This window comes from Ciconia boyciana, chromosome 1 (genome assembly GCF_034638445.1).
Source record: "Ciconia boyciana chromosome 1, ASM3463844v1, whole genome shotgun sequence".
NCBI classification, from domain to species: Eukaryota; Metazoa; Chordata; class Aves; order Ciconiiformes; family Ciconiidae; genus Ciconia; species Ciconia boyciana.
In genome coordinates this window covers 92,510,941-92,526,849 of record NC_132934.1, presented here as the reverse complement: position 1 = coordinate 92,526,849, position 15,909 = coordinate 92,510,941, and the positions used below count along the sequence as shown (strand labels likewise).

General features: G+C 39.9%; 1 protein-coding gene across 14 annotated transcripts in view; it reads right to left on the bottom strand.

Moving 5' to 3' along the window:
- ZBTB20 (zinc finger and BTB domain containing 20) overlaps nucleotides 1–15,506 on the bottom strand; it is a 470,118-nt gene extending 454,612 nt beyond the window's left edge. For 13 of the 14 annotated variants that reach the window (XM_072882091.1, XM_072882038.1, XM_072882100.1 and 10 more), the window contains exon 1: nucleotides 15,268–15,506. The gene's annotated coding sequence lies outside the window, so the exon portion shown is untranslated. The remainder of the gene's footprint in view (nucleotides 1–15,267) is intronic. The other variant, XM_072882053.1, reaches the window with a different exon arrangement.
- Nucleotides 15,507–15,909: the final 403 nt, after the last annotated feature.

Sequence of the window (15,909 nt, the reverse complement as noted above, 5' to 3'; positions counted from 1 at the left end):
CTAAGCCAAAACACACACACAGTTACCTTTTTCTAATCAGAGCATTCATTTCTCCTCATTATGATCTCACAAGCACATTAAAATCTTATTAACATTAATTACTTCTGAGCGTCTATGCATGAGCAGCGACAGGCTTGCATGCGCGCGCGTGTGTGTGTGTATGTGTGTCTCTGGATCATATCTACATTTATATACCTTGCTGCACTTTGCTTATAAAACATGTGAAAATATTGCTGCTAACACCAATTAGCTAATTTCACACACACAGATAGTAAGCTGCTGTCTTGCTGCACAGCTTATTATAGACCAGCAGACAGATGGACAGACAAACAGACGCAAAAAGCATCACGGCTCCTCCTAAATGCAAGATCTGAAATGCCTGGCACCCCCAGGAGTGCGAGTTTTATCCTCATAAGTCTGAGGGAACAAAATGACACAAATAAAAAGAAATAATAAAAAAAAATACAAGACAGCCAAATATCCCATTTTCTACACAGATGGGTTCAATGATGAAGTGATAGAGACAAAGAAAAAACTGGCAGGCAGACAAGCAGCAGGCGCACAGAGAGATAGACGGAGACAGATAAACAAAGCAACAGAGAAAGAGATGAAAGCGTATTCATATATGTGAATTTGGGCTAAGCAATATCAACTTTATCCCACCAATAAGGTAGGCAAAGGAATGGCAGAGCCAAGAGTCACAATAGGTCTGACTTCACAAGCAAAATAAAATCCTGACTCTCTACAAAACTCTTTATGGATTCTATTTACACTGAGCACACTACACGCAACACTGCTGCTGGTGAGACTCAGCTCCACCACAAACTCCAGAACAAACACAGGCATCTAGACAATTATTGCTGTCGAACTGCACCTTCCTCTTCTTTTTCACCCTTTGCTTCTATCTAATTTAGATTCACTTCTATCCTACTTCTAAATCCTGTCCTCCTGAACACTTCTCTCTGCCAGGGGTTAAGATATAAACAACACATCAGCATCACTCATCGTGCCAAAGCCATCTTTCTCCATCGCCGGGGGATTAGCCTCCTAACTGCAAGTCTTTCAGTCCTTTGCAGAACCCAGATGAACACTTGCTGGTTGTTTTCCTCTCTACCCAAATACCCACCTCTGCTCATCCTCTGCAATTCTAAGAACTAACTGCAACCCTCAACTGGAATTAAAACTTCCACTGACATCAGTAGGATACAAGGTTTAGAAGCATCAAAATTTCCCTTTTAGCACTACTACCCTTTGTTTTGCTTCTGTATTCTTCCACTGATGATGTGATCAGGCAAAACACTATTAGGAGGGAAAGGATTAAAGCTTTGGAAGACAGTTTTCTGGAGAAATTTCCAGATGGCATGAAAAGCTACCTTATTGGGAAAATTTTTGAAATGAACATATCTTCATTTCTCATGGTAACACAAGTGTTTGCATTTTCTGCTCCCTCCTCTCAGATCAAGAGAAGGTAAATGTGGCAGTAATTGCTGGTTTATCCCCCTTTCACCTAAAGATTTCTGAGCACTTCACAAAATGTTTATTAAGCTTTAAGGCATGCAGTAGTTACTCTCATCACTCCATTTTACTGCTAGGGAACAGAAGAGCAAAGAGGAGAAGTTGAAGTACCCAGATCAGTAAGAAGGTCTGCAGCAGACCCAAAAAGTCCTCTTATTTACCCTACCCACATCTTCTCTTCTTACACATGCCCTATCTAAGGTCATTATAAACAGTACCTGAATTAAAAAAAAAATTAAATCCAGCGTTTGAGAACTGTACTCAGGATACTTAACTTTTATCTCACTCATGACCTTCTCCTGATGACGCTCATCCGGAAGGACCTACTCCCACACAAGCCCAGCACAACTGCTGACAGAACAACCATGAATGTAGTCAAGTAAACTTGGGACATCGGACGTACTGCAAACATCCAAATTAGTTATGGTGCATTCACAGTAAATCCAGTGATTCCAGGAAGCTTTGGAGCTCCTGAGCATGGACATTACTACAGTTGTATCGCGCACAAGCAGTAAGCTTGGTGCACCTTGACCAAATTCTGCCCAGCTCAGTTTTACTGCGCACACACAACAGATCTGGTCACGCTGCAGAGAAGGAACCATGGCATATGGCCCCTTCTGCCACAAGGAGCACGTACATGACCTGCTCAGGCAGAAAATAAGTAAGCAAATTGAACACCACTCCATTTGCTCAGCTTACTATGCTTCTTTTGTTAAGGTTAAATATACAGGTGTTGAGAGTAAAAATACAGAAAAGTAAAAGCTTTATAAAATAAGCAGAGAGCAATAAAGGTTTGAAGCTTATGCATATGCATATGACAAAGCAGGCTCTTGCCTGCATATTTCCTAAAAAATAGAGCATAGACCTTTAAAATGTCTCTGGAATCATGCAGAATTATGTCCTTCCTGGCCTTTTCCCAAAGAAGTACTCTGAGAGGAAGCAAGATTCTCTCTGACAAGGCAAGGAGCCTCACCAATGCTGGTTAACAGCGGTTCAGCCAGAAGTTCAGCTCATTTACCCAGGCTTCCCAGAAAGCTCAGAGAAATCCCTGGCCAGTCATTCTTCCAGATTCCAAGCTCCCCGCTGTGCTCCCACCTCACTGATCTCTAGGCACATTTGAAACTTAGGAAAACAGGAGGGCCAAGGATTTGTGTTTCCCCTAAACACATCAGTGATCCCCATCAAAACCAAAGGAAGGGCCACAAAGACATGAGTTCAATAAAATGGTTAAGAAATAAGTACCCACTAGATTTGCTGACTTAATGCCTATATAGTTGTTGACTCTTTAATCCATCTTTCCCCAAAACCCATATAGATATATAATGGTTCACAGCCCCCAGAAGGAAAAATGGTGTGTCCTATAAAGCACTCCTTTGGAGTTCTGAAGACTCCATGCGTCCTAATTATATATAGCAAAAGTTGTACCTCAGTAAATTAAAAAACAAACCCAGAAGCTCATTTATTTAAGTAAATGCATAACAGTGGAGCTGCTTAACGAGACAAAAAAAGTTGCTGTTTTTTATTACCACAATAGCATGTAGAGGCAACTGTGTAATAGGGAACCTCTGCAGAACTTCCCTACGTCTGAGTTTAGCATGTAAAGCAGATACTAGCGTCCTAAAAAGTAAGAGGACTCAAATACAATTGACTTGAGGATCTCTCATAGGACCAACGCTTATTAGCAGAGACAAACGAATCTCAGAGACCATTCCATCTACGGAACAGGTCATTATGTACATGCAAAAGGGGAACAGGGGAAAAATCTCTACTTAGCAGGTGTGGAGGGAGGAAAGACATTTATTGGCTTTCTTGTACAAAGCAGCTTGACTTGTCTTTCTCAGGTGTGAATTCTCTCGGTAAACCTGTTCTCTCCATCTACTGTATTCATCTATTTCATGAACCTTATTGTATTGTGTCTACCAAAAGTTACAGCAGGCTGAGACAGTATGAGTACTTAAGAGGTGCACTTGGCATCCAGACCAGCCTTGTGATCCAAACCCCTTTGTGTCCTTTTGGAGGTTAATAAGACGAGGTTTTACTGACTCCATCCTGGCTTTTATAAGCTTCTTGGGGATTACAGAAATTGGAGATTGTATATGAAAAAGCTGGTTCATCCATTTCCTAGAAGGGACATTCATCCAGTTTGCCCTTCGATCCTTGAAATGTGAGACATGCCTGAGGAGTGTTCTTTGTTATAGTGTCTCACAAATATATCCAGCAATGGTGAATCCATATGTCTCTGATAAAGGGAAAACCTTATTGTGCATTCCAGCCTTTCCTTTTGTAAACATACTACACTAGATGAATTTGGCTTTCAAAGAAAAAAGTATTAATTGTGCTGGCTAATAAAACTTTCTGTTGCTGTCCTTCCAATCTGCTCTTCTAAGCATCAACAGACATTAAAACTGGCTCTTGGGAAGTGAAAAGATATTAGAAAGCAGTACAAACCCAAAACTTGTTTGCAAGTTTTCAAGAATTGAGATCTGAATCTCATTCTCAAGTAATAAAAAGTTAAATGCAGCTATTCATTGTACAGTTTTCAGGTTGAATGTACAAACAACTCAGTTCCTCCTACTGTTCATTCTCTGACAGATGCCTCAGCAGCAATACATCTGTGCTCTGCCCAAATCCAGTACTTGCAAGCTCCCATTATTACTTGCATGTGCTTTGTCTCCACTGACAGTTTAAACAGACAAGTAACAATCCTCTTTAAATGCTTGTGCCCAAAGAACCTTTAGGGGCTATTTTCTCCTTTACATATTGCAGCTCTCATAGAGGTTAATAGCAGTTGCACATACAAGCAGTTATACATACAAGAAATCCAGAACAATGTAACTATTTGAAGGTACTTTTGTCTTTCATTGTGATAGGGAGCTTCAATCTTCTTTTGATGACTATTTTGTGAAGCAAGGAACACCATTATTTATTTCATCCCTATGATTATTACTGTACGAAGAGAGGTGACAGACCGGTCCAGTTCTCAAACATCTACTTCTTGGACAAAGCTAACACTGGAGCTCGTTGGGACATAGTCAGCTGTAGGAAATCCAATTGGGGAAAAAAAAAAAAAATCTGTTGCTTACAAGACTTTGAAGTTATATTAACTGAGTTAAGAAAGTAATTATAAGTAATAAGCAAACAAAACACCAAAAAGAATATTTTTCTTTTATCAAACTCTGCTATTAAAAATAAGACTTCATTGACATGTTGGTATGTTAAATGTGTTTGGCCTCAATTTTTAGCTACTGGAGGGTCTTTTTATCTCATTCTGAAAGTAGAAATAAGACTTTAATGGCAAAGAAGTTGCATATGTGTTACAATACCACAATGGTGTAAAAAAAGCCTAACGGACTTTAATATAGCCAAGAATCATCTGAGCTTCCTTTGTCCATGGAACATGGTCTTTACTTTTCCAATTCCCATCTGCATATACAATACACTGAGGAAGGAAGAAAGAAAGGCACCACTTCCTCTTTCTCTCTGTGCCTCGATTGTTCCTGATTAAAAATGGAAATAATAATGTTGATTCAGCTACTGGAGTTAAGCAAAACTAAATTAACTACTTTCATTAAATGCTATAAGATATTTGAATAAGTTTCTTCAGAAATGCAAAGTGTATTTATTCATATCAGCAGCTATCTCTAGCTAAACTGTCCTGGAACCTTTTGTGAGCATTCCCTTCTCCGGCTGAACTCAGCTGATAACTGCTCTCTGTTTTGAAGTACGTGTGTCACTCCTTTATCTAAAAAGGCCTAGAAAAGACTTAGACAGAACTGGCACTTCTCTTTTTTGGGTAATGAGAACAAAGCAAAACAAAACAAAGAAAAAAAAATTACACAAGGTCTCAGGATTAAACCTTTGCAGATGAGCAACAACAACAACAAAAGCATCTTTTTGGATGTTAAATTATTTACAGGCTTTGCCTGGGCATTATAATCTCCAACACCTCCTAAAAGCAAGCCTTTTCATCAACTCCATAAGCTTTCAACGAAAGATCTGGTAAGAATCTTATTAATACACCTATGTATGCTGCCACAAGGGAGATGGTATCTAACACAGCAAAAATGAGGTCAAATTCAGCAGCACTGTCCTAAAGAAAACTGTCTCCTGGTCACAAATCACTTGTGGAGTACCATGCATCATCTTTACTGCTTCAGACGTATGCCAGCTGCAGCCAGTAGGCTAGAAATACAAAGCTAAATTCAACTCTTGGTTCAATGTTGATTCTTCTAAATTTCATGGAATTGGTCCACTTTTATACAAACATAACTTAGGGCAAAATATGACCCATAAACATTTTAGCAGAGACACAGACATTCAGAAATTTCACGTGGAACTTCTTATCCCAAGAGCGCAGTCCTCTGAAGATGATTATTGTACGATGATTATTCCAGCTCACTGTTCATGAGGGAAAATGAAAGGGCTGCGGCCTCATCCCACCTCACTCTGGTCCTACTCATACAGAATCTGACTGCTAAAATTTTCTTCCTCTCCTGCCAGCGGGACCACGTTAGCCCCTCTTTTTGCATGAAGTTCAGATGTTTTGTCCTCATTTTCTTTGAACAGCTCTGCCCCCTGCCTGCATCTCAGCTTTTATTTCTTCTAACTGCTCACATTCTTCCCAAACCTCCCTCCTAAATGCTCCATTTGTATCCTTCTACCACATTGAAGCCAATGTTCCATAGTAACATTACTTAACCAGATTTTAATAACTCTTTAAAACAGCTTACAGTCAACTAAACTATGTTCCTGCACAACCAGTCTTAACCAGGAAACTCCAGAAAAGTTCATTTTAGCTCACTTCCTTTTTGTTTTCCACTTTTTTCACCTGAAAAAGACATGGAATGAAAATTAAATTAATTTTGGTAGCAGATTAAATTATCACAGGGCTGGATACGGATGTGATCTAGACAAGAGGGCTCTCACCCCACCATAGAGACAGCTTTAAGTGAGCTAGCTCAGTTATTAATAGCAGTTTGGTCAAGGCAGCCTAGGGCTGAATGCAGTGAAAGTATGTGGCTCAAAACATATGCAAAATTCACCTGAGATCCAACATAATACAGCCTGCATGATCAGGGCAGAACAGTTACTGCCATCTAAACTACCTAAGTAAATGCTAGCTCTTAATCTCCATGAGGTGAAAACTTCCTCCAAAACAAAACAAAACAAAACAAAACAAAACAAAACAAAACAAACAAACAACAACAAAACCAAGGCCTCATGTGTCAGGTCTATTCTGACATGCCAGAGAAAGACCACAAATATTCAAAAACTTCATTGGGAGGCTAAAGCAAACCCATTAGAGTAAAGAAAGAGGTTGCAATGCACTTTTAGAGGGATAACGGGACACAAATTTTAGAGGGAAAGATAAAATTAGCTAATACAGCTATAACTAACGCTCTCCCAGCTGCTCTCAGAAACTAACAAACATCATTATCCCTATTTTGAAGACAAGTAACTGAGACATTGAGAAATGAAAGTTACACAGAAAACTAGAAATAAACTATGAATCCTGCTTTCCTAATCAGTGGGTTATCCTTATCGGTACCTATGTACTCGCATACATCACAGTAGTGAAATGCATTGCAATCTGATTACAACTTCTGATGCTGCACCACAGCTTTGTGCTGACAAAAATATTTAAGATATTAGGTTAAGATATTAGGTACATAGATTAAAAAAGAAAAAAAAAAAAAGTTGCTTAAAAAAGTATTAAGAAAGGCTTTGAATGGGATCTGGTCCCCTGTAAAAAGGGACTCAGAGATTAGCAGAAAAAGAAAGTTAATTCCAGAATCCAGAAATGCCCAGCACCAGGGAAAAATACTGAGCTTTCTCTTGTCCAGTACAAAGTCCTATGCTGCAGTACAGCATAGCCGAATGTACTGCAAAAGCACAAGTGGCTTTTAACCTCATTCAGGAGCAGCTGCTTTCACAGCAGTGAAATGTTTCAGGCTGAGCCTGACTGACTTAGTGGATAAATGATTTGAAGTTGGTATAGCTCAGAAGGAACCAGCTCATTTAGGAAATATCACTATCACAAAAACACACTTTTTCTATCCAATTGGAGCAAGCTTTGAAGCTTTCAAAACTTGGCCGTGCCTTGGAGAGGAAAATAAAAGCAGCATTTTTATGAAATGCTGGAAATTACAAAACACAGCTTGGACTTCAAATGGTCCGCCCATGAGCCAGGACAGGCTGGGCCTTCGCCGGGAACTAGTGTCGCTTCTAATCACTTGTATTAGTTTAGCACTAGCAAAAGGTGCCAGATTGGTAGCCCCAGGCACCAAATTCTCTATTTATCCCCAAAGCAGGTACAGCAGGAGGGCAAGCTATCATAGAGACACCAACTCCTGCTACTATTTCTCACGTCCAGGGACCTGGTGACAGGAGGGCGATGTGGTCTCAGTGCTGTACTGGTTTCCTGATGTCTCTTGCCATGACTGCCCACGCAGGGGCCAGTTCCCCGTGCTGCGTTTCAGGAGGATGGGTTCCTAAACTGCAGGGCCTATGAAAGGGAAATAATGGAGAATCATCCTACAAGCATCCTCCGAGACTTTGAGAAACCAGAACCAGGGATTATTTTCTTTGCATTATATTCTAGCCGTCTCAAAATGAACGAATACTAGAGAGAGCGATGAGGCCAGAGAGAGTCAATGTACTGAGTACAAATGAGATTTATATGTGGCTTGAGTCACTCCAGCCAATTAGCTACCCACCAGGCTGTTTGGTTTATTGTCCCTACTGTATAAAGATTTAATAAGCAGTCACCTAGATGGGAAGCATGAGACTTGCAGAAAGGAAACTTTTCACTATTCTACATGGAAAACCTGAGCCCAGTCCTGCAACAGCTCTGCACAGCTGATTCCCACTGATGTGTCAACGGCTGCAAGACGAGGCTCTTTATCATGACAGTCCACGTAGGTGGAAAATACGGGAAATACAGGACAATCTTTCATTATATAATTACCACGTCAGAAATCTTCCACACATTCCAAATATTCTACGGGAATTAATAAAGCTTTCTTCAGTTTTTTCTCCGATACTCAGTCTTATCCAGGACTTAGACATTTTTCATAGCATGAAAGTACAAAACACTGGATTTTTAAAACTTATCTACTGGGGAAATGTGCTGTGTAGGGAACATATTAAACAATTCAGTCTATGTTTGGAAAAGAAATACAGATTCATCACAACGAGGAAGGACGTTCAAGAGTATCCTGAAAAAACAGCCAGTATTCAAGCCAAAGGACAGGATGAAGTGGGCACAACAGTATAAAGCTGACAAGCAGATTTAACTGACAGTGACAGAAAGAACTGGAAGCTGCCAAAGCCTAAGCTACACTAGGGCTTCTTCAGATACTACATGCACTAAAATTGAAACTAAAAGCACCAATGTGAACATTTTTAAAAACTCTTTATGGTAAAAATCCTAGAAGCAGCAGCAGCAAAATGGCAAATACAAACTTTGGGAAATGATAGAAAAAGAAACATCTATAAAATATAAGTACGCCTAGAAACAAAGCAAAAAAGGCTGAATTACAGGATTGGACATTTCATGACCTTTCTCAGCAGTCATGCGTGGTATATAAGGCTTTAACATACTTCATCAGAAGACTTCTTTTCCTGTTAATACTGCTCGTTGCAAGAGAGCTCAAAGCCACTCATTTAGGCACAATTTTTGTACGGCAGTGTCCCAGAGGGTGTGGCCCAGTCTCCTGGGAATAGCATTTGTTAGTTTTAGAGAACCAGCAGAGGGAGCACATTAGCAATTAAACATGGTTTTCTTGTGTTTGTGCCTAAACAATGAGATTTTTTGGTTGGGTTTTTTGTTGTTGTTTTGTTTTTATTCTCAGCATTCCTCTCTGTCACTAACGTCTGTGACTCACTTAGCTATCAAATTGCTAGGAGTTTAGGAGCCAAAGCCATGTACAATAACAAGCTCCACGTCCACCCCACATCAAACAATAGTGGACATAAGCTTTTACCTAGTTGTCTTTCTTCACTCTCTCCCCGTATCAACCTCATCTTACTCATTCCTGACATCCAGCCCATGAAATCTTGTGTTGCCACATGACGATTGCTCTCAAATTCCATAACTGTGACCACTAACTTTCTAGCTGGAAAGGCAGGCATATGGATCTCTAGGGAGGCAAGAGAAATCAATAATTAACTTTCAGTCGGCTGAAAGGACAACTCTGAAGTCCATAAGGCAACTTTCCCAGACCTACTTTTGTATCCTCAAGGGATTGATTGTACTTCCAGCTATTGATGATTTTAGAAGCACGATATTAGAAAGCTTGTCTTTTAGTTGAAAAAAACAAAACAAAAACCAAAAAAACATCAGTAGAGTGATTTCCACGCTGTATTTACCTCAGAATCAAATGGCACACTATACTTGTTCGCATTTTTAGCTCTACCACAATCCCAAGATAAATCTACTATGGAAGCGTAACATTAAGAGGTCATCTACAGGTGTAACTTACAGAATGGCACCACTTCTGTCCTGGAAACGATTTCCCATAGGTGCTCTGCAGAGGGTTGGAAGCATTGCCCATTCAGGTTTTCTTTCCTCTTCGTTGTAGTTACCAACTGTTTTTAATACAGACTTGTATAACCACCAATTTGATACTAGCTCAAACATTCAGGAAGACCATATGGGTTTTGGTTCACCCTTTGTACTGTCATTTACACTTGTGCAAACTGGACATAAAACGTTACCTAGGGATCTGTGTCCACCCACTTCAGAAAAGCACAAGGAAATGCATATGGCATGAGGCACTGAAGAATAAAGTCCTAAAGATGCTGCCAGCGTTTGAATTAGGCAGGAGAGGTTTCTGTTAGAATACCTGTCTTTCATAAAAGATGTTGAGGAACAAACAGTGCCTGACAACAAGAAGTACAGCACAGGCTGCAAATCTGCCCTCCACGGGGCTGGCGGGGCAGGTTGTCACTGATGGGAAGAGGCCACTTCTTGGCACGAAAGGATTTCAGCCTTTGTGCTCGCATAGTCCATGGCCTTTCTTCTTATAGTGCCACCTGGTGCCAACTCAGTCAGCGGCTCACTTCTCTGCGAAGTGAACATCTGCCCCATAAGAAACAGGCTGGGACCCTCCACACTCATTTCACCAAAGCCAAACCCCAGCTGTCAGAGGAACAGTAGTTTTTTCTTTAAAGACAGCTTTATCCCATTAGCCCGATTTCCCACTCCTGTATTTTAACTACTTCAAGATATACAGTCTTCACTGCACGTAATAAAAGCTGAACTTTTTTCTTCTTGCAAACCTCTGGGATGTGTAGCAACCTGTCCTGTGGCACCGGCAGCCCTGGCTGCCCCAGCGGCTATGGAAGAAGGAGGTGGCGCATGTCCCTGTGCCTCCGGTGACCATTTTACAAGACCTGTCCACAAACAGAACTCCTGCCAGCGACGGGTGCTCAAAATGCCGTCATAGTACACGATGGCGCTGAAGGATTAAGTACAAAAATGTAAAAAACATGAAAGACATAGGCAGCAATCATTCTAAAATGCCAGTTTCCTATTAGAGGAGACTTGGATCAGTGCCGTTAGAACTAAATATTAACTTTTGAGATAAATAATAACCAGGAATATAGGCAACACCGTCAAAGCAAAAAACGTTCTGGACAAAAGCCTTTGCCTTTATTCACTCCTCACTGGAAGTTCGCTACATCTGTGAAAATCTGCTCAAGTTAAAGCTGTACAGATATTACAAAAGTATCTCAAAATTTGGTGCATGGTCAAACACTACTCTTTACCAAGAGAAACCTGGATTATTGGTATAGATAATTAAAAATCCAAGTTATTTTTCACAGCTGATATTGTTTGTTTACTTTCTGAATTTTCTTGGGCCAAACTAACAAGATCAGTGAAGTCCGTTTCACTTTGATTTGCCATCATTGTCCCTCTGCAGCACAGTCTGAACTGCAGACTCTATGGAGGGAACAAGTTATTCTTTAAAAATAACTATTTCCAGTGCATTGTTTCATTAAAAAAAAATTAAAAACATTTATAAAAGATTTGGATTTTCTAAAAGTTTTGCTTAAAAAAAGTAAAATCTAAGTAACTTGAAGTTAAATTTCAGTGTTTAATTTTCCATTAACATTTATGAATCTCTTTCAGTAGAAGCTCTTCACCATACGGATCACAGTGGAAAAAAGTCTGATAAAGAGAGACAGGAGTGAAACCAACTGAAATCTATAAGACCACAGCATGCCATCAATTTCTAAACAGAACTCCTATTCAAATCATTCTGCTTAAAACCTCATATGGTCTGCAAAAACGAACAGGGTTTTCTTGAAATGATTTAAATAACAATTTATCTAAGACCGTAATCTCTCTTGTATGGGATTTGTAAGCCATCCCACAGAATTCTCTAACAGGGAACACTGTTCCCTATTTACATCAAAGTTTTATATAAATAATATTACTCTTTTTTTTAATTTTCTGCAGCTGTTTTCCCTTATGAATAAGCTGGGCCTATGAAGAAAATGTGAAAATAGGAAAACTGTGAGTAATATTTATAATAATGCTATATCCAACTCAGGAAATTGCTACAACTGTCTTTATCAAAATAAACAAGATTGATACTTTTTCCTCCTTTCAGAGAAAAGCAAAATCCTCTACTATTAAAATTAATTTGACTTGGTATTTGTTTGGTATTTGGATTTGACTGTCTTATATCCCATTTTTGGTCCTGTTAAAAAAAAACAACAACAAAACATACACACAAAAAAACCCCAACAGCATTGCTTTTCGTCTCACAGGAGTGAAAGCAGCATATACACACACCATTCAGCCCAAAATTACTCTAGCTACAGGGCATGGCAAAGCATGAAATAACTGCTCCAGAGCACTTCCTCATGTGGGTGTGTTAGATAACTGTCTGCTCCAACACTAAAATAAAGCACACTGTGACCCAATCAACACCGCGAGCTCTGCTCCGCACAGCTGCCCGGGCTGCGAGTATGGGAACCCAGAGCACCCCACACCGCCCCACACACACCGCTCTGCCAAACTCGGTCCTAACCCCCTGGCCAACAGGCTTGACGCTCCCCGAGTTCCAGCTACAGCATCATATGCGGGACTTAAGTTTACTTAGGCATACTGTACCCTTTGCTGCTGTATCCAGATTGCAAATGGACTTTGTGCTATCAGAAGGGCTAAGATTTTTTTATTTTTGCTAGAATATAATTGGGGTTCAAAGAAAATGAAATCTTCCCAGTGAAAAAGTTTTTAAGATTAAAAAAAAAAAAAAGAGAGAGATCTTACTGGGTAATGAAAAATGTTTCTCCTACTCCAGCTCTCCTCTGCTCGAATTCTTCTTGCCTGGGGTTTTCATAAAATCAAGAGGTATCTTGTAGTCATTTTTAAAGTTTTTCAAAAATGTTAAGATGACGCTGGGCTTCTGCTAAATGTACACATAAGAATCCTGAAGACAAGTCCACATGCTTTCCTACAAAAAACCTGGGCGGTTGAGGAACGTACACCTGCACTGGTTCAGGAGAAAATGACAGGTGCCTGAAAACCCACCCATCCCACAAGGGGGACGGCTGCTAACACTCCAGCTGCATCACTCCAAGCTGACCACCATCCAAAGGCGTCAGCTACTCCACCTTTAAGACCCCTACATTTTTGGCATAACTTCAGCATCCTCTCTACGCCCAAATCTGAGTTTCAAAGCTTGAGATTCAAACTTGAAGACGGGAGGAAACACCTTGCTACAGTTAACAGGTCGTTTGAAGCAATAAAACACATTTAAAGTCTATCAACAGAATATTAATTTAGAAGCTTGAATAAAAAGGAGGAGGGAAAAAAAAATAGGAAGTAATGAATGTCATTCCCCAGCTACGAGATGAGCCACCAATTCTTGGCACACTGATATATAAAACCTTGAAAAGTTTCACTGAGGGTCTGGAAATAAAGCTGCTGATAAAATGGAGCAAGTAGTTTCTGTAGTTGTAGTGCCAGTGAATAGATCTGCTGCTTTGGATTTCAATTAACTTAGTTTGTTCAGCAAGGAGGCACTTCTGTTGAAACTGGGGAGTCGTAAGTTAAAGGACAGCTAAAAAAAAGCCCCAAACGACAGCAAAAAACCTGTTGGCAGCAGAAGTTCTCTCTAACTGTAAAATAATGGATTTTTAAGAAACATTTCAAAGGATTTGAAGGTTTTGGAGAATCTCCTAGGCAGTCCCAAGTGGGTTAGGAATATTGCATTATAGACTTCTTTGTGCTAAGAGGAAGGCCTAATGCATGTTTTTAAGAAGTCTGCCTCTTGCTATTAAATAAATAATTTTCTATTAAAAAAGGTGATTGTTATTGTTGAGAGATCTCCACTGATCAGCGTCCATTTTATATAATTACTTACGATTCTCCAGAACATTTTATGTAACTCACTTCCACTATCTCTTTTCTTTTCTCTTTTCTTTTTTTTTTTTTTTTGTTTCCAGCAGAGTAGCAGTTTTACTCTCCAGAAGAAATGACAGGAGCTCAGATAAAAAGACCTTTCAAATGGATCAATTTAAGCAGCCTTTAGAACCCATGATAAATCTGGGCTCCAAAAACTCGACAATGCTAAACGGGCTATGAAATGCATCACAAATCCCTCCCCAGAAAAAAAGAAGAAAAAAAAAAGAAAAAAAAGATATTAATTCAGAGAAAAGCTTCAATGTTTGAAATTACAAATAAGCAGCATATTTGTGGAATGAAAAATGGTAAATAAATAGTTACTATTTCTGGACAAAATGGCTCGATAGATTTCATAATTTGCTACCACTGTAAAAAATATCTATTCCCTTCCCCCCTCCCTTCCCCGGCAGTACGCACGGAAACACAAGCATAACCATGCATAAAGTGGGAGGGTGGGGGGCAGCCAAGGATACAAACTCCCTCTTAGAAAGTTTGAATTCTTATTAACCCAGCGATGCCTCCATAACGCTACATTAGATCAGCAACATAAAAGTTGGAACATACGTCTCCTTTCTTCCTAGTAAAGGAAACTGGAAAAATATTAATAATGAAAAATAGATGTTAAAAATATTCAGGAGGAAAAAGTACATGTACAATAACCAAAATTAACCCCCTCCGCCCCCACACCAAAACAGACAAACAGCAAAATCTCCAAATAAAAATCCTGTCAGGAGGAGTGGAACCTGCTTTCTCTTTTTTTGCTTTTATTTACTGTATGCCAAGCATGGACTTTAAACTTACAGTGTGCATATATATAGAAAACAAAGAATGAGAGTCACCGTTAACCCTGGTCACTGGCATTACAGTTTAAAGTCATTGGCAAATACTAATAAAACCCCATTTAGCAGTAAATAAGGAGAACATGATATATGGACGGACAGATGGAACTGCATAAACAGAAAAGAAAAAGCAGAGAGACCCACAAACATACGGAGAGGGCTGTTTTAAAAGAGTGAAAGATACTGATTCACTTGGAACTAGTGTTGGAAAACAAACGTATTTGTTTCCTTCGTGATTAAAAAAAAAGTAATTAAAGTGAATCATAAGGGGGCACACCCTTAAATAAGTAGAAGGGGAAAAAACATTTGTAGAGGGTAAGGCCTTCTATAGATGTTCCGAATTTTAAGCTAGCAAATAGGTCTGGCAAACTTACACCTCTAAATTAAAAATCGGGGGGGGGGGGGAGGGGGGAGGAGAATAAAGAAGTGCTGGTGGTTTAAGGAGAGTAGAGGCTTTATTCTTTTATTTTTTATAAAAGTTGACTGGCCTACCTTGTTCCCCAGTCCTCAGTTTGTCTCCTCATAGTCGCTGTCTCCCTGGAAGTACAGTGTGAGTGGTAATGACTGCCTGCCTCCCTAATGAGTCCATTTTCCTGCTCTTGATGTTGTGTATATACACACACTGCAACCTACCTTACAAACCACAGAGACGGGAAAGGGAGAGCGAGCGAGAGAGAGCGAGCGAGAGCGAGCGAGAGTGCGAGAGACAGGGAGAGCGAGGGAGAGGGAGAGAAAGGCGCACACAGACAAAGCCCTCCTACCAGACAGCAGACAACCCTCCTTCCCCTATCTAGCAAAATACAACTCGGCTAATGCAGCAACAGGTTCAATACTGCCAGGCTGAGGCAGCGTAGAAAAGGTATACGGGGCTGAGCAGGATTGCTGGCAAATAAACAGTTTAGTGCCGGCTGGCTCCACCTTTCTTATTTATGTTACAGGATGTTGGAATGCATTGTTTCAGACAGTCCATATAATTATCATAAATACATTTTTTTTGTGCATATTAGCGTGAAGCGCCGAAACGTATCAGCCATTCTGCTCCGTAACCTTATAGCTTTAACACATGCAGGGAAGGTGTAAACATATCTCTTTTGACAGGCAGACTACACAAAGCCCACTGATGATTTTAAAGTC